Source organism: Cervus canadensis, chromosome 26 (genome assembly GCF_019320065.1).
Source record: "Cervus canadensis isolate Bull #8, Minnesota chromosome 26, ASM1932006v1, whole genome shotgun sequence".
In the NCBI taxonomy this organism is placed as follows: domain Eukaryota; kingdom Metazoa; phylum Chordata; class Mammalia; order Artiodactyla; family Cervidae; genus Cervus; species Cervus canadensis.
In genome coordinates this window covers 33749347-33770737 of record NC_057411.1, presented here as the reverse complement: position 1 = coordinate 33770737, position 21391 = coordinate 33749347, and the positions used below count along the sequence as shown (strand labels likewise).

Sequence of the window (21391 nt, the reverse complement as noted above, 5' to 3'; positions counted from 1 at the left end):
ATATATAAAAGAGGGAGTCTTTAAAGGGAGTAGGAGATTCAGATCAGGTGGAACTTATTTCTACCTTTAGGTTTCCTGAAACAAATAATCTATGCGGAGCCCAGTAATCCTACTGCTAGATAAACCCCGGGGAATCACAGGTTTCTCCCCTCCCACTCAGACTTCTAAAGAAGCTTACACATACAGAAACAGAAAGCAAGAGTGCACAGTCAAGTTGGAGAACTCAGAATGCAAAGAGAGGAGAGCTCAGATCCGAGAGACTTAGCCCTCAAACCCCAGGGTCCGTGAGAAAGGAGCAGGCACAGTGGGCTGTCTGGGTCCCGGCACCTGTTGCTCATCAACCTTGGAGTCATTGGGGATCTTCTTGGGATTCCACTTCTGATGCTGTGAACTGTCAAAAGTTTAGGAAAAAAGCAGAAGTAAAACCAGTGACTCACTGAAGTAGTCGTATTAGTTTAAGTTTATTGTGCACATACCCAAAATAAAGAGTTTGCAAGACAGGAGCCCTCAAACCAAAACATGGAACAAGGTTCAGAGGCATATTGTTATAAAGCAACTTACACGGTGTGATGTGTGTGCTCAGTAGTGTCTGACTCTTTGGGTCCCCATGGTCTGTAGCCTGCCAGGCTCCTCTGTCCATGGGATTTCCCAGGCAAAAATACTGGAGTGGGTTGCATGTCCTCCTCCAGGGAATCTTCCCAACCCAGGGATCAAACCTGAGTCCTCTGCGTCTCCTGCATTGGCAGGTGAATTCTTTACCACTGTGCCACCTGGGAAGCCCAGCTTATATACTATTGGCTGTTTATTCTTCACAGTGGTTGTTTACAATATTAGGATTTTCTTAAATGAAAGGGAATTGGTTAGTGATGACGTCATTATCAATTTCAGAGAACGATTGAAGTTTCACTTTTGACTTTCCCAGAGGCAGAAGCAAGAAGTGACTCAGGTCATGTTAGCCTTGCTTGTCTTGCAAAAGACACCAAATTAAGTTCTACTTGTATAACTAAACTGATTTTGCTCAGGGAATTTTCAAGTCTGGTCCCCATTTGTGCTTGATTTTAACAAAACCAAAAGGAGACACTTGGGAGGGATGGTGTGAGTGTCATAGGGGGTGATTCCCCCTCCTCCACCATGCCCCTTCCTCTTACTCTCAGAAAATGGATAGCATGCAGGATACGTCTGATCCATCTTCACAGGGAAGTAGAGATGGACCACAGAAGGCAGCTGGCATCTGAGTTGTGAGGGGGGCAGCTGGGAGAGCACTGACCTGAAAAAGTAACCCAGAACCCAAGCCAAAGCATCCTTGGTATGGTGAAGGGCATTGGAGCCTTTGGAGAGCCACCGAGGGGCACGACCGACCTCTGGGCCCAGTATACTGTGCAAGTTAGGTAATTTGGATTTTGTTTGTTTGTTTTTGTTTGTTTTGGCCACCCAGCATGTGAGATCCTAGTTCCCCAACCGGGGATCAAGCCTGCGTCCCCTGCACTGGAAGTGCAGATCACTGGACTACCAGGGAAGTCCCTCTTGAGCAGTTTAGAGTTCCAATTTCACACCAGTCATTACTTTCTGAGAGTTGGGAAGCAGACCAGTCTCTTAGCAGATGCTTCCAGGTTGTACAGATTGTGTACTGATGTGGTTGTATGGATTGTGTACAGATTGTACGGTTGTACGGATGTTACTCCGCTAAACGCTAAATGTCATTGTTCACTATGCAGCCACCTTTGTTGGTGATTTTTCTAATTTTGCTCTGAATTCTGCAGTCATGCCCCTTAAGTATACCCTGTAGCCTTCTGAAAGTGAAAGTGTTAGCCCCTCAGCTGAGTCTGACTGTTTGCGACCCCATGGACTGTAGGCCACCAGGCTCTTCTGTCTGTGGAATTTTCCAGGCAAGAATACTGGGGTGGGTTGCCCTTCCCTTCTCCAGGGGATCATCCCAACTCGGGGATCGAACCCAGTTCTCCCACATTGCAGGCGGATTCTTTACCATCTCAGCCACCAGGGTAGCCTTCTAAGTGCTTAAAATTAACAGAGGATGAGATGGTTGGATGGCATCACCGACTCAATGGACATGAGTTTGAGTAAGCTCCGGGAGTTGGTGATGGACAGGGAGGCCTGGCGTGCTGCAGTCCATGGGGTCGCAAAGAGTCAGACATGACTGAACTAAACTGAACTGATAATTTTATTTATTTATTTTTTGGCTGCACTGGGTCTTGATTGCTACACAGGCTTTCCTCTAACTGGGGTAAGCAGGGGCTATGCTTCATTGTAGCGCGCAGGCTTATCATTGTGGTGGCTTCTCTTGTGGTGGAGGACAGGCTCTGGGACGCATGGGTTTCAGTAGTTGCAGCACGTATGTGGGCTCAGTAGTCGCGGCTCCCATGCTTTAGAGCTCGGGCTCCATAGTTGTGGCAAACAGGCTTAATTGCTCCGAGGCATGTGGGATCTTCCCGGACCAGGGATCGAACCCGTGCCTCCTGTATTGGCAGACGGATTCTTTACCACTGAGCCACCAGAGAAGCCCCAAGGCTGATGATTTTTGAGGTCTATTTCAGGTTGTTTTTTGTTCAAGGGAACTGTGTGAAATGAGAAACTGCCTTAGGTCACCTTTCACAGTGTGTGTGGAACACCAGCTGGCTGTGGAAGACTAGGCATCAGGCAAGTTAACGACATTTTATAAGTCCTTGGTTTCACTGGTTTTTATTCTGGTGATGTAGCGCTTCTGAGTGTTCAAGGGAGTTCAGGTTCTGAGTTCTTGATTAGTTCCTCTGGCCTTGAGAAAGATGCAGGATGATGTATGACCTTTACCGGTGCCTGTCTGAACTCTGCAAAGCAACCTCTGGTCTCAGATATTTTATGTTGTTTTTTTTGTCCTTCCAAAGAAATCATCAGCATAATTTCTAAGAGACCGTTTGAAGGATTTTTGTACAAGGTCATACCCTGCTCCACTGAGAGAACATTAAAAGCCTATCTTCCTTTCTCTTTCAGGTTCCTCACTGAATTCCTAAGCAGTCACTGTTAAGCTGGAATAAATCTGCATTTCTACTTTCTTTTTCTCAACCACAAATGGTTGGGCACTAGGGATAGTAAGGCAGCAATTTATAAAAATGGGCTTCCAGTTACTGAGCTCTTGCCGCATACTTATCAAAGAGCCTGCCGTGGATTAACTTCCTTAATTATCATGGCAGCCCTAGGAAGGAGGTACTATTATGATCCCATTCTATAGATGAGAAAATCAAGGCTTACAGAGGTTAAGGGATTTGCACATCACCCAGCAACTCCCTGGAGAAGGAAGAGGCTACCCACTCTAGTATTCTTGCTTGGAGAATTCCATGGACAGAGGGGCCTGGCGGGCTACAGTCCGTGGGGTTGCTAAAAGTCAGACACAACTGAGCAACTATCCCTCACTCACCCAGCAACTCAGTGGCAGAGCCTAGATTTAATACCAGAGTGTCTGGATCAGGGACACATTCTCAGGGATCCAGCTCAGTTCTGTGTCCCCACTGTAATGGAGAGTGGAAGAAGGACCATTCTGACCATCACTTTTGGTCTTATCCTATGAGCAGCTTGTCATTTTGTTGGATGAAGAGATCCAAGTTCCGTGCTTAGGACTTGACCATCATGTGCAGTAGTAACCTAGCATTTCCCAGCCATAGCATTCTACCACAGCCACATAAGATTCTCCCTGCATTTCCTTCTCAGACCTTGAACTTCCTGAACTTACCTATCTTCCGGGATTTCTTTTATGCTCTGGTTTGTTTAGCGTCTGTTTCAGGACTGAGGAGTTGGTGTCAGAGCCTGGCAAGAGAGTGCCAGCATCATGAGGAGTCATTTGTTTTGGGTTCTTGGAGCTGCGACTTTGGGTTAGAAAGGGTTGTTACGATGCTATTTCAAAGCTCTGGATCAGGGACTTCCCACCACAAGGATTTCATTTTCAGTTAGCCTGTGATCAGACTGCTTTATAGTTTTTTTATGTGTTTGTTTTTTGCCTTAGGGACAGGAAGGCTTGTAAAATAATTGCATGTGGTGAAAAGTCTAGAAAAGATTCTTTAGAACTGGTGAATCACAAATGTTAAAAGCAATCACTTCATTGTCATCTATGAAATTAATAATGTTACCCAACCTTTATTATACCTCCCAGGATGTCCTGAGAATTCATTTGATTTCAGATCTATAAAGTACAACTAGCTCTTTAGGAAAAACATATGTTTTGAGTATTTGTAAGGTCTTTAAAAAAAATTATATATAACATCAATCACTGCTAACTGAGGAAGCCATTCCTTGGCCTTAATTATTTCATATACTTAGAGAAAACACCTGGTCACTTGGAACTCTTGAGTATGATCTGGTTCATCAGGGAAGGTTCTGTTAACTCATCATCAACTCAGAATCCATGTACTTCTCCAGGAGCTCTGGACAGTCACTTCATTATTTTTGTGGGAAATAATGGCAGGTATCAGATAAGATATTTGGGCTGTGGTTAACAGAGAATCTGAATGTATTAGCTATAGTAAAAGATTCAGCTGCTGTTAAAAGAAACCCAGCAATAATGTGCCTTAAAAATGAAGGTTTGTTTCCTCATTTATCAGTCCCTGGCGGGTGTCCCACATCAGTGGGAGAGGAGGCTCTCATGACAAGCCATGCTCAATGTAACTTCTTTCTTCTGATCATTGCCAGCTCAGCCCACGGGAAATGAGTGCTTGAGAGGTGTGCGCTCTGCCAGGAAGTGGCACACACTCTGCCATTCACATTCCATTAGCAGGAATTTCATCCGGTGGATAATTCCCAGTGCAGAGGAGGCCGGGCAGCCAAATGCCTAGTTCTTCTAACGCGATGGAAGAAAGGGAGAATGGATTTTCACAGACAGTTAGCTAACAGTCTTTTTTACATTTTTATTGAAATATAGTTGATTTACAATGTTGTGTTAATTTCATGTGTAAAGCAAAGTGACACAGATATAGATACAGATATGTGTGTGTGTGTGTGTGTGTGTGTGTGTGTGTAGTCTTTGTTAGATTCTTTCCCATTATAGGTTATTTCAAGATATTAAATATAGTTCCCTATGCTTTACATCTATGGCCCTTGTGGCTCGGACGATAGTCTGCCTGCAATGCAGGAGACCTGGGTTCGTTCCCTGGATCAGGAAGATCCCCTGGAGAAGGGAATGGCTACCCATTCCAGTATTCTTACCTGGAGAATCCCATGGACAGAGGAGCCTGGTGCGCCACAAATATCCATGGGGCCGCAAAGAGTCGGACATGACTGAGCGACAACACTTACTTATATGCTATACAATAGGTCCTTGTTGGTGATCTATTAATATTTTACATACAGTAGTGTGTATTTGTTATTCCCAAACTCCTAATTTATTCCCGCCTCCGCCAACCTTTCCCCTTCGGTAACCATAACGTTTGTTTTCTATGTCTGTGAGTCTCTCTGTTTTGTTAATAATTTCATTTGTATCATTTTTTTAAATGTTTACCTTTTTATTTTATATTATAGCTGTTTAACAATGTTGTGTTAGTTTAGGTGTACAGCAGAGTGATTCAATTATACATGTACATGTATCTATTCTTTTTCAAATTCTTTTCCCATTTAGGTTGATGATATTGAGCAGAATTCCCTGTGCTATACAGTAGGTCCTGTTGGTTATCCATTTTAAATATAGCAGTGTGAACATATCCATCCCAAACTCCCAATCTGTCCCTCTCTCCCATCCTTCCCCTCTGGTAACCATAAGTTCATTTCTCTAAGTCTGTGAGTCTGTCTCTGTTTTGTAAATAAATTCATTTGTATCATTTATTTAAATTCCACTTATAAGTGATATCATATATTTGTCTTTCTCTGTCTGACTTACTTCACATAGTATGATAATCTCCGAGTCCATCTGTATCGCTGCAAATGATATTTCATTCTTTTTTATGGATGAGATAATATTCCATTGTGCATATATACCACATCTTCTTTATTCATCCCTCTGTTGATGGACACCTAGGTTGATGGCTAAAGCCTTGCCACAGTCAGGCCCTCTGGCCGCCAAGTATCATGAATACCCTCCTTCCAACACAGAGAACCCAACTGCTTCATCCCAAGGGAGACAAACAAGAGCCCATAGAGTAAACATACCACCTGAAAGTCCATGGTCTCTGGGGAATGCACAGTCGTTTCCATCGGGTTTGGATATGGTTCTAATGGCCTGGCAACCTGTGATCTCAAATACAAGTTACCTCCTCTTGTACACTCATACTCACACTTGATATACAATGATGAAACAGGGGTTAGAAAACTGCAGTTGGAACTCCCATTTGAAAAAGAGGAGAAAGAAATGCACATAGCAGACCCTGGCCCATAGCAATGCTGGTACCATGGAGCAGGCGGTGGGCAAGACCCCTGCCCTGGCAGAGGAGGGGGCTCCCTGATTTGACCCTGGCCCTCTTCTTCAGGAGGACCCTCTTGGCCTTGGCTTTGTGTCCCTTGGCCTCATCTTTGAGGGAGGGGAGGCTCTTCCTATTCAGTTTCCCCTTTAGCCACATCTGAAGCGGGCGTTAGAGACATGCCCTTGTAGGTGGCCCTACTGTTCTCTCTACACTGACAGCCGGAGGTCTCAGAGTAAGTGGTCACAAGGTTTATTGGCTTGGCTGTAGTACCTTTGGAAATACAAATCCCTCTGAGACTCAGCTGGCTTCTGATGTATTAACTTCTTGGCAGTTCACAGACCAGAAGTCTCTCCGCAAATACTTTCCAAGCCCTGGGTCTTGAGCCTTCTTTCTCTACTTTCTTGCCTCCCTCACTGATATCAATGGCAGCTCTATGCAGGCCTCTGGAACAGTAGACTTAAGGAGAAAGGCAACGTGCTTTTTCTCATCTCTAATCTCCTGATGTCTGAGATACATAAGCCATTGGCGTTTCCCACCTGTCAGTTCAGTTCAGTTCAGTCGCTCAGTCATGTCTGACTCTTTACAACCCCATGGACTGCAGCACGCCAGGCCTCCCTGTCTATCACCAACTCCCGGAGCTTACTCAAACTCATGTCCACTGAGTAGGTGATGCCATCCAACCATCTCATCCTCTGTCATCCCCTTCTCCTCCTGCCTTCAATCTTTCCCAGCATCAGGGTCTTTACCAATGAGTCAGCTCTTCGCATCAGGTGGCCAAAGTATTTGGAGTTTCAGCTTCAACATCAGTCCTTCCAATGAACACCCAGGACTGATCTCCTTTAGGATGGACTGGTTGGATCTCCTTGCAGTCCAAGGGACTCTCAAGAGTCTTCTCCAACACCACAGTTCAAAAGCATCAATTCTTTGGTGCTCAGCTTTCTTTATAGTCCAACTCTCACATCCATACATGACCACTGGAAAAACCATAGCCTTGACCAGACGAACCTTGTTGGCAAAGTAATGTCTCTGCTTTTTAATATGCTATCTAGGTTGGTCATAACTTTCCTTCCAAGGAACAAGTTCTTTTAATTTCATGGCTGCAGTCACCATCTGCATGATTTTGGAGCCCCAAAAAATAAAGTCAGCCACTGTTTCCACTGTTTCCCCATCTATTTGCCATGAAGTGATGGGACCGGATGCCATGATCTTAGTTTTCTGAATGTTGAGCTTTAAGCCAACTTTTTCACTCTCCTCTTTCACTTTCATCAAGAGGCTTTTTAGTTCTTCTTCACTTTCTGCCATAAGGGTGGTGTCATCTGCATATCTAAGGTTATTGATATTTCTCCCGGCAATCTTGATTCCAGCTTGTGCTTCTTCCAGCCCAGCATTTCTCATGATGTACTCTGCATATAAGTTAAAAAAGCAGGTTGACAATATACAGCCTTGACGTACTCCTTTTCCTATTTGGAACCAGTCTGTTGTTCCATGTCCAGTTCTAACTGTTGCTTCCTGACCTGCATGCAGGTTTCTCAAGAGAAAGGTCAGGAGGTCTGGTATTCCCATCTCTTTCAGAATTTTCCACAGTTTATTGTGATCCACACAGTCAAAGGCTTTGATATAGTCAATAAAGCAGAAGTAGATGTTTTTCTGGAACTCTTGCTTTTTTGATGATCCAGAGGATGTTGGAAATTTGATCTCTTGTTCCTCTGCCTTTTCTAAAACCAGCTTGAACATCTGTAAGTTCATGGTTCACATATTGCTGAAGCCTGGCTTGGAGAATTTTGAGCATTACTTTGCTAGCATGTGAGATGAGTACAACTGTGTGGTAGTTTGAGCATTCTTTGGCATTGCCTTTCTTTGGGGTTGGAATGAAAACTGACCTTTTCCAGTCCTGTGGCCACTGTCAGTGAATTAAAATGGACTGGAATGAGTGAATTTAACTCAGATGACCATTATATCTACTACTGTGGGCAAGAATCCCTTAGATGAAATGAAGTAGTCATCATAGTCAACAAAAGAGTCTGAAATGCAGTACTTGGATGCAGTCTCAAAAATGACAGAATGATCTCTGTCTGTTTCCAAGGCAAACCATTCAGTATCATGGTAATTCAAGTCTATGCCCCAACCAGTAACACTGAAGAAGCTGAAGTTGAACGGTTCTATGAAGACCTACAAGACTTTCTAGAACGAACACCCCAAAAAAGATGTCCTTTTCTTTATAGGGGACTGGAATGCAAAAGTAGGAAGTCAGAAAACACCTGGAGGAACAGGCAAATTTGACCTGGGAATACAGAATGAAGTAGGGCAAAGGCTAATAGTTTTGCCAAGAGAATGCACTGGTCATAGCAAACACCGAAATCAGGTTGATTATATTCTTTGCAGCCAAAGATGGAGAAGCTTTATACAGTCAGCAAAAACAAGACCGGGAGCTGACTGTGGCTCAGATCATGAATTCTTTATTGCCAAATTCAGACTTAAATTGAAGAAAGTAGGGAAAACCACTAGACCATTCAGGTATGACCTAAATCAAATCCCTTATGACTATACAGTGGAAGTGAGAAATAGATTTAAGGGACTAGATCTGATAGACAGAGTGCCTGATGAACTATGGATGGAGGTTCGTGACACTGTACAGGAGACAGGGATCAAGACCATCCCCGAGAAAAGGAAATGCAAAAAAGCAAAATGGCTGTCTGAGGGGGCCTTACAAATAGCTGTGAAAAGAAGGGAAGTGAAAGGCAAAGGAGAAAAGGAACAATATACCCATCTGAATGCAGAGTTCCAAAGAATAGCAAGGAGAGATAAGAAAGCCTTCCCTGGTGGTCATTGCAAAGAAATAGAGGAAAACAATAGAATGGGAAAGACTAGAGATCTCTTCAAGAAATTAGAGATACCAAGGAAACATTTCATGCAAAGATGGGCACAATAAAGGACAGAAATGGTACGGACCTAACAGAAGCAGAAGATATTGAGAAGAGGTGGCAAGAATACACAGAAGAACTGTACAAAAAAGATCTTCATGACCCAGATAATCACAATGGTGTGATCACTCACCTAGAGCCAGACATTCTGGAATGTGAAGTCAAGTGGGCCTTAGGAAGCATCACTATGAACAAAGCTATTGCAGGTGATGGAATTCCAGTTGAGCTATTTCAAATCCTAAAAGATGATGCTGTGAAAGTGCTGCACTCAAGATGCCAGCAAATTTGGAAAACTCAGCAGTGGCCACAGGACTGGGAAAGGTCAGTTTTCATTCTAATCCCAAAGAAAAGCAATCCCAAAGAATGCTCAAACTACTGCACAATTGCACTCATCTCACACGCTAGTAAAGTAATGCTCAAAATTTCCCAAGCCAGGCTTCAACAATATGTGTCAAGGCCCCAGATTTCTACTCCTCTTCTTTCGCATCTCTATTGCAAATCAGTCTACTCTGCACTGGTCCTGTCTCTTTCTTATAAGACCTTGATAAAAACAACAAAGAACAACCAATTCATGCTAAATATAGGCACTTTTCAATCACTTCTCCTGGGCTCCATAGGAATGTGGCCTGCCTTCCAAGTCAGACATAGCAGATGACTGTTTTGTTTTCTTTTTCTCTTTTAAAGAATCAAGGGACTTTCTTGGCACAGACCAAATTTTGGAAGACATTTTTCTTGTGTCTGTTCTTTTTCTCTAAACAGTTTTATCTAATTATCTTCTTTCTATTGAAGTATAGTTGATTTACCATGTCAATTTCAGATGTACAGCACCTGAAAGTGATTCAGTTATTACAAAATATTGAATATAATTTCTTGTGCTATACAGTAGGACCTTGTAATTTATCTATTTTACATATAGTAGCATGTATGTGTTAACCGCAGTCTCCTAATTCATCCCTCCCCCATCCACCTTTGATGACCGTAAGTTTGTTTTCTATGTCTGTGAGTCTCTTTATGTTTTGTAAATAAGTTCACTTGCATTCTTTTTTTAGATTCCACATATAAGTGATATCCTATGATATTTGTCTTTGTCTGGCTTATTTCACTTAGTATGGTAATCTCTGGGTCCATCTGTATGGCTACAAATGGCATTAGTTCATTCTTTTTATGGCTGAGTAATATTCCATGATATCTGTGTACCACATCTTTATCCATTTGTCTGTCAATGGACATATAGGTTGTTTCCATGTCTTGGCTACTTGCCTAGCTATAATGAAAGAAGGGAGGGTAGATTTTGATGCAATGCCAACCTACAGGAATAAAACAATAGAGACTTCATTGGTTCACACTACAAAAAATTTGAAAGCTGGAAATGGCTAGAATTTAGTGCAGTGTCTCAATGATACTATCAAGGAGTCAGTTCCTTCCACCTGCTACTCTGCCATCCTTAGTATGTTGGCTGTGGCTCTTTGTATTTGTGGTCTCATGGTTACATGATGGATGCCAGAGCACTAGGTATCATACTTTCACAACAGCATCCCAAGTGGGAAAGGAGGAGAGTGGGCAGGAAAGAGACTTTCCATTATCAGGGATGCAAATCCTTCCCATTTGCATCTCATTGGCTAGGTGCAAGGGAATCTAGAAATATATTTGTCTAAGGAAAATGAGATATCTATGATGGGCTTAGACTGGTCATGACTTATACCCTTGGGTTAAACATATTGCTGTCCTGAGTAGAACTAGATTCTGTTAGCTACAACAAAGCAGAGAAATGACTGTTGGGTTGGCAATTGTATCTGTCACACATGGGGAATATTTTTAATATTATTGAAGATATAAATGGACTCTGAGGAGGATCTTGGCATAGAAAATCTAAGAGGATATTGTTGAACTGAAATACTGGAAGAAGAGACTTCCTTCTGGGATTTATTCTGTGAATGATGTGAGGTCAGTATGTTCCATCTATTTCTGAGAAAAAGAATCATTTGGGCCACAGACATGAAAGGATTCCTATAAGTCATCTGTCAATTGAATGAAAGTGATTGACTATATTTTAAAATATTTCTTTGTTAATATTTATTTAGGCTGCACTGGGTCTTCATTGCAGCTTGTGGGACCTTCACTGTGGCGTGCAGAGTCGTAGTCACAGCTTGCAAGATCTAGTCCCCCAACCAGATGACAAACCCGGGCCCCCCGCATTGGGATCTTGGAATCTTACCCACTGGACCACCAGGGTAGTCCCAAAGTGATTGATTTTAGAAATCAAGAGTACATTGGGGAAAAAACCAATCACCATTGGTTCTATGTCGAAATTATCCTATTCTTTTAGAGATGGTAATATTTCACAGATTTCCCTTTTTAACTAATATACTGTTTCTTTCCAGTGCTCAGGGAAATTATTTTGGAAATTGACCTCATAGCCTGAATAGTATTGTTTATATCTCTATGATTAGAGGAAGTCATGTATTTTTAGGGTGACACCAGGTCACTCAAGCTATCATGCTTTCCCAGATTTAGAATACTGAAAGCAGAATTTTAACCACCAGCATATTGAGTTTGTTGTTTTGCAGATGTCTGTCTATGCTGGCTTATATCTGAGACTCTGTAAACATTTTAAGGACAAAACAAAACAAATAGTCCTTGTCATTACAATTTAAAATTGTAAATGAATTACAAAATAACACAAACCCCCCACATTTGTGTATGACACATGTGAAAAATAACTCAAGATTCCCTGAAGGTTAAAAAAAATCAAGGATGCGCTTGGTTCATAGACACTGTGACAATCCTGGTCATTAGTGGTGACTTGTTAATCTTTCTTGCTTCATGCCAGCTGGCCCTAAGAGTAGAATGAAAAATTGCTTTGGCAGAGAGCTTACTTCCCGATAAATTACAAAATTTAAAAAAAAAAGATAACTGAAGATCCCAAACATCACTTGCAGTAGCTTGTAGTTAAGACACTGAAAAGACATCAAATGCTAGGCACTGCTATCAGAGGTTTAGACGTATTTTCAATCCTCATAAAAACCTGATGGAGTGGGTACCATTATTGTACCCACTTTACTGATGAAGAAACTGGGACACAGGGGACTGAACAACTGAAGTCACACAACCCCTGTAATAAGTGGCAGAGCTGGGATTCCAAGCCCTGGTAATCTGGCTCCCAAATCCATGAATTACAGCAGCATCTCTCCACTAATCTCCGTTTTATAAAATCCTTCTAATTCATAACAAGAAAATTGTTTCCAGCTCCAGAAGATATTATCTTAACTTTTGAGACATTTTACTGTCATAAGTAGTTTCTCATTAAGTAAAATTATAAAATCCATAAATGAAGATGATCCAGTGAGCTTTACTTTTCCCATTCTGGCTTGGAGGAGTTTTACCACCACTTGTAAGAGCAGAAGGCTTGAATTCAAGGGTTATCATAGTAACAGTACACTATCTTCTTTGACTTGAGAAACTTCATTAGATAATACTGTATGAGCCATCTGTTTGGAATTTGATGATGAAAAATATGAATATATGACCATTTTCAAGACCCCCTCTTCAGATCATGTTCACATAGTTGGAGGCTTGGGTGCCAAGCTAATTTGGGCTTAAGGTAACACTTTGTTTGCTTCCATGAGACTGTAAATTTTCAAATGGCCAGATGTTCTCTTGAGCATTAAAGCTGGAAGACTTAGGACTTCCACGGAGGTCCAGTGATTAAGACTCTGCACTGCCAATGCAGGGGGGAAGGATTTGATTCCTGATCAGACCCAGGCTCAATCCCTGGGTCGGGAAGATCCCCTGGAGAAGGAAATGGTAACCCACTCCAGTATTCTTGCCTGGAGAATCCCATGGATGGAGGAGCCCGATAGGCTACAATCCACAGGGTCGCGAAGAGTTGGACACAACTGAGTGACTTCACTTTCACTTTCACTTCACTTTCAGGGAATTAAGAGGGCCTCTCAGGTGGCTCCACAGTAAAGAATCTGCCTGCCAATTCAGGAAACTCAGGAGACATGGATTCAATCCGTGGGTGGGGAAGATCCCCTGGAGGAGGAAATGGCAACCCACTCCAGTATTCTTGCCTGGAAAAATCCCACGGACAGAGGAGCCTGGCGGGCTACAGTCCACTGGGACGCAGAGTTGGACACGACTGAGCACATACGCAGGGGACTGAGATCCTGTATCCTGCATGCCATGGCACAGCCAAAAGATTTTTTAAAGAGCTAGAAGATTTACAGGGGAATAAAAGTGGCAATGGCAGAGCCACTGCAGACCTTTGACAGAGTTCATTTTTTCCTCTGAGGAAGAAGGAGAGCTTCAGGGAATCAGGGAGCAGATTGAAGTGTTCAGCCTCTGACTCCAAGTGTTTGATGGTCCCTACCAGAGACTCCATGAAAGACAGTGAAGACTGCTAGTCGCTCAGTCGTGTCTGAATCTTTGCAACCCCTCTGGCTGCAGCCCACCAGGCTCCTTTGTCCATGGAATTCACCAGGCAAGAATACTGGAGTGGGTAGCCATCCTCTTCTCCTGGGATCTTCCCAACCCAGGGATCAAACCCAGGTCTCCCACATTGCAGGCAGATTCTTTACTGCCTGAGCCACCGGGGAAGCCTCAGACTTGAGGGATTGCTATTTACTGAAAGAAACAAACACCCAATAGAAATGTCCGGAGGATTAGCATTACTGGCACGCCACGAGGATTTGACCGTCTGGATAACAGCTTTGCAAATCATTTGGATAAATGACACCATTTGGAGGAGAATCTTCCCACCCGAGTCTAAATGCCAGAACCCTTTTGAGAAGGTTTATGCAATTCTGGCTCTTTTCTCCCTTTTTTCAGAAATGCATTGGGTGAGATTGTTCCAGATATAGTTTACTATTTTGGATACAGGAGCAATTATCCTGTTTTTTCCTGTGAGATATTGTCGGAAGATTAATATTGATGGAGTAAATATTACATTAAATAGAAGCATAATTAAGAATGCAAAGAGAAAGCTATCTTAGGAATATGGCATAGTCCTTCCTTCTTCCCCTCTTATCTTTAAGAAGGCAAAGAAAAATGTGGCCTCCTAGCTGGTAGGTACCACATTGATACAACTCAGGGAAAGAGTGGAACTTGTCCTCACTAGGAAATATAAGTAAACTTTGTGTGACACTTGCTAGTGTGACTGGAAGCATTGGGCCAGTTTATTTTAATGGTGTCAGGAAGGATGAGATAAAGAGAACCACCTCTCAGGTAACACTGAAGAGGGAGTGAAGAGAGTTAACTGAATAGACCAAAGAATTGATGCTTTCGAACTGTGGTGTTGGAGAAGACTCTTGAGAGTCCCTTGGACTGCAAGGAGATCCAACCAGTCCATCCTAAAGGAGATCGGTCCTGAGTGTTCATTGGAAGGATTGATGTTGAAGCTGAAACTCCAAATACTTTGGCCACCTGATGCGAAGAACTGACTCATTGGAAAAGACCCTGATGCTGGGAAAGATTGAAGGCGGGAGGAGAAGGGGACGACAGAGGATGAGATGGTTGGATGGCATCACTGACTCAGTGGACATGAGTTTGAGTAAACTCCAGGAGTTGGTGATGGACAGGGAGGCCTGGTGTGCTGCAGTCCATGGAGTCACAAAGAGTCAGACACAACTGAGCGACTGAAATGAACTGAACTGAATTCATTTTTTTTTTCTTTTAGAGGTACTTGCACTCAATATCTGAACTTATCAAGTCAGAACAGCTTATAAAACCAAACCAGGAACTTCCCTGGTGGTCCAATGGCTAAGACTCTGTGTTCCCAGTGCAGGGGGCCCGGGTTCCATCCCTGGTCAGGGAACTAGATCCCACATGCCACAGCTAAAGATTCCATGTGCCACAACTAAGACCTGGTGCAGCCAAATAAATAAAGAAATATATTTTTAAAGAAATCAAATCTTCATCTCTGGGCACCTCCAGGAACCCTCTTCCAGCACAGAAAGAATAGAGCATATCAGTGTTTTTTCTATTGCAGGTTCTTTTGGTCACATTATCAGCTAGGTACGGGCTACGGAAAGACAGATAGGTTATTTTGGACAAGAAAAGTATATATAACAGAGTCCCATTCTTTGGGTGTATATAACACAGTCCCTTATGATTATAGAGTGGAGGTGACAAATAGATTCAAGGGATTAGATCTCACAGATAGAGTGCCTGAAGGACTACTGACAGGCACTATAGGTTAACAGCTACCTCCTGTTATGACAGGAGGTTTGTAACACCGTACAGGAGACAGTGACCAAAACCATCCCAAAGAAAAAGAAATGCAAGAAGGCAAAATAGTTGTCTGAGGAGGCTTTACAAATAGCTGAGGAAAGAAGGGAAGTGAAAGGCAAAGGAGAAAAGGAAAGATATATCCATCTGAATGCAGAGTTCCCAAAGAATAGCAAGGAGAGGTAAGAAGGCCTTCTTAAATGAACAATGAAAAGAAATAGAGGAAAAATATAGAATGGGAGAGACTAGATATCTCTTCAAGAAAATTGGAGTTATCAAGAGAACATTTCTTGCAAGAATGGGCATAACAAAGGACAGAAACAGTAAGGGCCTAACAGAAGCAGAAGAGATTGAGAAGTGGCAAGAATACACAGAAGAACTAAACAAAAAAGGTCTTAATGACCTGGATGACCACAATGGTGTGGTCACTCACCTAGAGCCAGACATCCGAGAGTGTGAGGGCAAGTGGGCCTTAGGAAGCATTACTACAAACAAAGCTAGTGGAGGTGACGGAATTCCAGCTGAGCTATTTCAAATCCTAAAAGATGATCCTGTTGGAGTGCTGCACTCAGTATGTCAGCAAATTTGGAAAACTCAGCAGTGGCCACAAGACTGGAAAAAGTCAGTTTCATTCCAATCCGAAAAAAGGGCAATGCCAAAGCGTGTTCAAACTACCAAACAGTTGTGCTAATTTCACATGTTAGTAAGGTTGTGCTCAAAGTCCTTCAAGCCGGGCTTCACAGTATGTGAACTAAGAACTTCCAGATGTGCAAGCTGGTTTCAAAGAGGCAGAGGAACCAGAGATCAAATCGCCAACATTCATTGGCTCGTGGAGAAAGCAAGGGTGTTCCAGAAAAATGGCTATTTCTGCTTCACTGACTATGCTAAAGCCTTTGACTGTGTGGGTTACAACAAACTGTGGAAAATTCTTAAAAGAAATGGGAACACCAGACCACCTTACTTGCCTCCTGAGAAACCTGTTTGTGGGTATCTTGTGCTTAATCACTCAGTCGTGTCTGACTCTTTGCACCCCATGGACTGTGAAGCAACAATCAGAACTGGACATGGAACAACTGACTGGTTCAAAATTGGGAAAGGAGTACGACAAGGCTGTATGTTGTCACCCTGCTTATTTAACATCTATGCAGAGTCCATCATGAGAAATACTGGGCTGGATGAGTCACAAACTGGAATCAAAATTACTGGGAGAAATATCAACAATCTCAGATATGCAGGTAATACCACTCTAATGGCAGAAAGTGAAGAGGAACTGAAGAACCTCTTGATCCGGGTGAAAGAGGCGAGAGAAAAGGCTGGCCTGAAACTCAACATTAAAAAAACTAAGATCATGGCATCTGGTCCCATCACTTCACGGCAAATAGAAGGGGGAAAAGTGGGAAAAGTGACAGATTTTCTATTCTTGGGCTCCAAAATCACTGCAGACTGTGACTGCAGCCATGAAATTTAAAGACGCTTGCTCATTATAAGGAAAGCTGTGACAAACCTAGACAGTGAATTAAAAAGCAGAGGCGTCACTTTGCTGACAAAGGTCCATACAGTCAAGGATGTGAGGACTGGACCATAAATAAACACTGAGCACCAAGGAAGGATTGATGCTTTCAAATTGTGATGCTGGAGACGATTCTTGAGGGTTCCTTGGACTGCAAGGATATCAAACCCAGCAATCCTAAAGGAAATGAATCCTGAATATTTATTGGAAGGACTGAGGCTGAGGCTGAACCTCCAATACTTTGGCCACCTGATGTGAAGAGCCACTCACTGGAAAAGATCCTGATGCTGAGAAAGATTGAAGGGGCTGGCAGAGGGTGAGATGGTTAGATAGAATCACCAACTCAATGGACATGCGTTTGAGCAAAGTGCAGGAGATGGTGGAGGACAGAGGAGCCTGGTGTGCTACAGTCCATGGGGTCACAAAGAGTCAGACAGGACTTAGTGACTGAACAACTACATAGTTATTCAGTTACCACAGTTGTTCTCTTACTAGGGAAAGAGAAAGAAGTAAAAGGATCAAGATATGTGAGATGGGGCATTGGTAGATTAACAAAACCAGAATGTGTTAGTTGCTCAGCTGCATTCTACTCTGTGATCCCATGAACTGTAGTAGCCAGGTTCCTCTGTCCGTGGAATTCTCCAGGCAAGGATACTAGAATGGGTAGCCATTTCCTTCTCCAGGGGATCTGCCCCACCCAGCAACTGAACCCAAATCTCCAGCATTGCAGGCAGAGTCTTTACCATCTGAGACACCACAAAACCAAAGCTGGTCCTAAAAGAGCTTTTTACTTTGATCTTCTGGCCTCCATGGTAACTCAAATGTGGCTAGGGAGGTGAAGGAAGGAAGGCAGCTTCTGCTGTCTACACACACACACCTCACTGTGGTCCTTAAGCTCATACTCATCAACTGCCAAAGAACCTAGTCATGGTAGGATTTCTTATGGCTGAAGTAGATGTTCTTCATTGTAAGAATCTTCTTTACAACATATTACTAGGTCAGAAGACTGATTTAGCTCATCACCTATTTCCTGACTCCTGTCAAAGTGATTTGGGGGGTCTAATTCAATTGAATAAGACGGTAAAGATCTATAGTTTAAAAGACAAAACCAGATCACAGATTTCAACCTAAAACTGTACATCTTTTAGAAAAAACTACAGGAGGAGATCTTCGCTATTAAGCGCTAAACAGAGAGTTCCTAGGCTTGACATCGGAATGATGATCCACACAAGGAAAACTTGGCAAGTTAGAATTTATCAAAATTGAAAAAGACTTTCTTTTAAATACATGGTCCTGGATATTTACATGCAAAAAAAGATGGTTGCCTTGCACCATATACAGAAATTGAATCAAGATATAGAAAAGTTCTGAATAGGCAGAGATAAAACTATAAAACATTTAGAATGAAGCATAAGGAGAAGGTCTCATGACATGGGATTTGACAGTGGTTTCTTGGATGGAACACCAAAACCACAGGCAACAAAAACAACAAAATAGATAAACTGGACTTCATGAAAATTTAAAACTTCTGTGCATCAAAGGTCACTATCAATAAAATGAAAAGGTAACTCACATATTGGGAGAAAATTTTGTAAGTCATATACCTGATAAGGATTAATATTTAGAATATATAAAGAACTCCAGGGATGGAGGAGCCTGTTGGGCTGCCATCTATGGGGTCACACAGGGTCGGACATAACTGAAGTGACTTAGCAGCAGCAGCCTACAACTCAACAATTAAAAAAAAAAATTATAAACGTGCAGAAGACATGAATAGACATTTCTCCAAAGAAGAGATATAAATGGCCTGTAAGCAATGAAAAGATGCTCAATATCACTAATCATTAGGGAAATGCATATCAAACCCACTTCACACCCATTAGCTGTGTTAGATACCACTTCACACCCATTAGGATGGCTACCAGCAAGAAACCAAAAAATAGCCAGGGTTGGTGAGGATATGGAGAAGTTGGAACTCTTGTGTATCACTGCTGTGGATGTAAAATGGTGTGGCTGTCACGAGTGGTCCTCAAAAAATTAAACGTAGAATTATCATGTGACCAATTTCATTCCTAGGTATATACCCTAAAGAATTGAAAACAAGGACATGAATTTGTTTATATGTAATATATATTTTATAGCAGCATTATTCAAAGTACCCAAAAACTGGAAACAACCCACATGTCCATTGATAGATGAATGGGTAAACAAAATATGGTGTATATATATACATCCAATGGTGTGTTATTCAGCCTTAAAAAAAATGAAGAAAAAAAATGAAGAAAAAAAAAAAAATGAAGCTCTGATACACACCACATCAGGGATGAACGTTAAGGACTTTATACTAAATGAAATAAGCCAGACACAAAAGGACGAATATTGTATGATTCCACTCACATGAGGTAGCTAGACTAGTAAAAATCATAGAAATAGGAAGTACAGTGGTGGGTACCAGGGGCTGGGGCAGGAGAAAAGAGGGTTATTGTTTAATAGGTATATAGTTCCAGTTTGGGAAGATGAAAAAATTGTGGTGATGAAGAGTGGTGAGAGTTACATAACAATAGGAAGGTACTTAAAAAGTTCTGGGGATGAATAGTGATGATGGTTACATAATGATATTAGGGTACTTAATGCCATTGAATCTTACACTTATAATGATTAAAATGGTAAAAAAGAAAAAATTAGTGTTATGTATATTTCACCATATATACATAAAAAAACTTAAAATAATTCTTTAATAAGAGACTTTGTTTAAGAGAACGGAGATGCTACAGGCTTGAAGATTTCCAAACCAGGTATCCTCCCACAAAAGATTAGTATCTAGAATATATGAAGAACTCTCAAACTGTTTTTTTTTATTCTCAACTGTTAAAAAGAGAAATTCAAATTGAAAACGGGTAAAAAGAAAAGACATTTCACTGAAGAGGGCATACAGATGGCAAACAAGCACAGGAAAAGATATTCAACATCACTAGCACCAGGGAAATGCAAATTAAAACTACAGTGAGATATCAAACATATAACTATCAGAATGGCTAACGTAAAAAATAGTGACCGCACTGGCTAACACCAATTATTTAATGGTAACACCAGATAGTGATATCACCATTACTGATAATGATATGAAGACCCTGGATCAATCATACATTGTTGGTAAGAATATAAAATGGAACAGCTGCTCTGGAAACAGTTTGACCAAGTCCTTAAAAACTAAACATGTAGGACTTCCTTGGTAACACAGTGAATAAAAGTCTGCCTGCCAATGCAGGGGACACAGGTTCGATCCCTGGTCCGGGAAGATCCCATGTGCCGCAGAGCAACTAAGCCCGTGCACCGCAGCTACAGAGAGCGTGCTCTGGAGCCTGTGTTCTGCAACTACTGAACCCCATGTGCCTAGATCCTGTTCTCTGAAACAAGACGAGCCACCGCACCACAACTGGAGAGTAGCCCTCATTTGCTATAACTAGAGAAAAGCCTGAGCATAGCAACAGAAAACCCAGCACAACCAAAAACAAAATTAAAATAAACATCTTATTTTTAAGAAAGAACTAAACGCTTAGCTTTGCACAATGGCAGTTTTGTAGGCAATGAGGTTTATCCAAGGTGTGATTATTGCTAATTGAAAACTTTTCCCAATACCCCACCATGATGACTTGAAATATAGTCTGCAATGGCAATTTTTGACAGTCTCTATGGAGACTGAGTTAAAAAAAAAAAGACTAGACATGTATTATCAAATGACCCAGCAATTGCAATTATGGGTGTTTATTCCAGAGAAATAAAAAATTATGTTTGCACAAACACCTGTAAACTAATGTTCATAGCTTCTTGATTTGCAATGGCCAAAAACTTGAAATAAGCCAGATATCTTGTAAGGGGTGAATAAACACACTTGATTCATCCATACCATGGAATACTACCCGATAATAAAAGGTACCAAACTATTGATCAATACAAATCTTAGATGGTCTCTAGGGAATTATGCTGAGTTAAAAAAAAAAGTTAATCCTAAAGGTTCCATACTACATGATCCCATTTGTATAATATTCTTGAAATGATAAAATTATAGAATTAGAGAACAGAATAATGAGTGCCAGAGATCATTAAGGAGGATGAGAGGGAGAGAAGCGGGTGTGGTTATAGAAGGGTGGCCCTAGGTATCTTTGAGGTGACGGGAACTGTCTGTCCTGTGCCTTGACTGTAGTGGTATATGAATCTACACATGTAAAATTGCATAAATTAAATACACATAATGAAAAAGCTGGCTTAACACTCAATATTCAAAAAACTAAGATCAAGGCATTTGGTCCTATCACTTCATGGCAAATAGATTGGGAAAAAGTGGAAACAGTGAGAGA

General features: G+C 41.8%; 1 protein-coding gene and 1 non-coding gene across 4 annotated transcripts in view; both read left to right on the top strand.

Annotated features, from left to right (window-relative positions):
• TMEM150C (transmembrane protein 150C) overlaps nt 1–21391 on the top strand; it is a 107042-nt gene that overhangs the window by 61977 nt on the left and 23674 nt on the right. The window lies entirely within an intron of this gene.
• On the top strand, nt 20592–20732 carry LOC122428524. Its single transcript, XR_006265742.1, has one exon. It is a non-coding gene; the product is annotated as a U4 spliceosomal RNA (small nuclear RNA).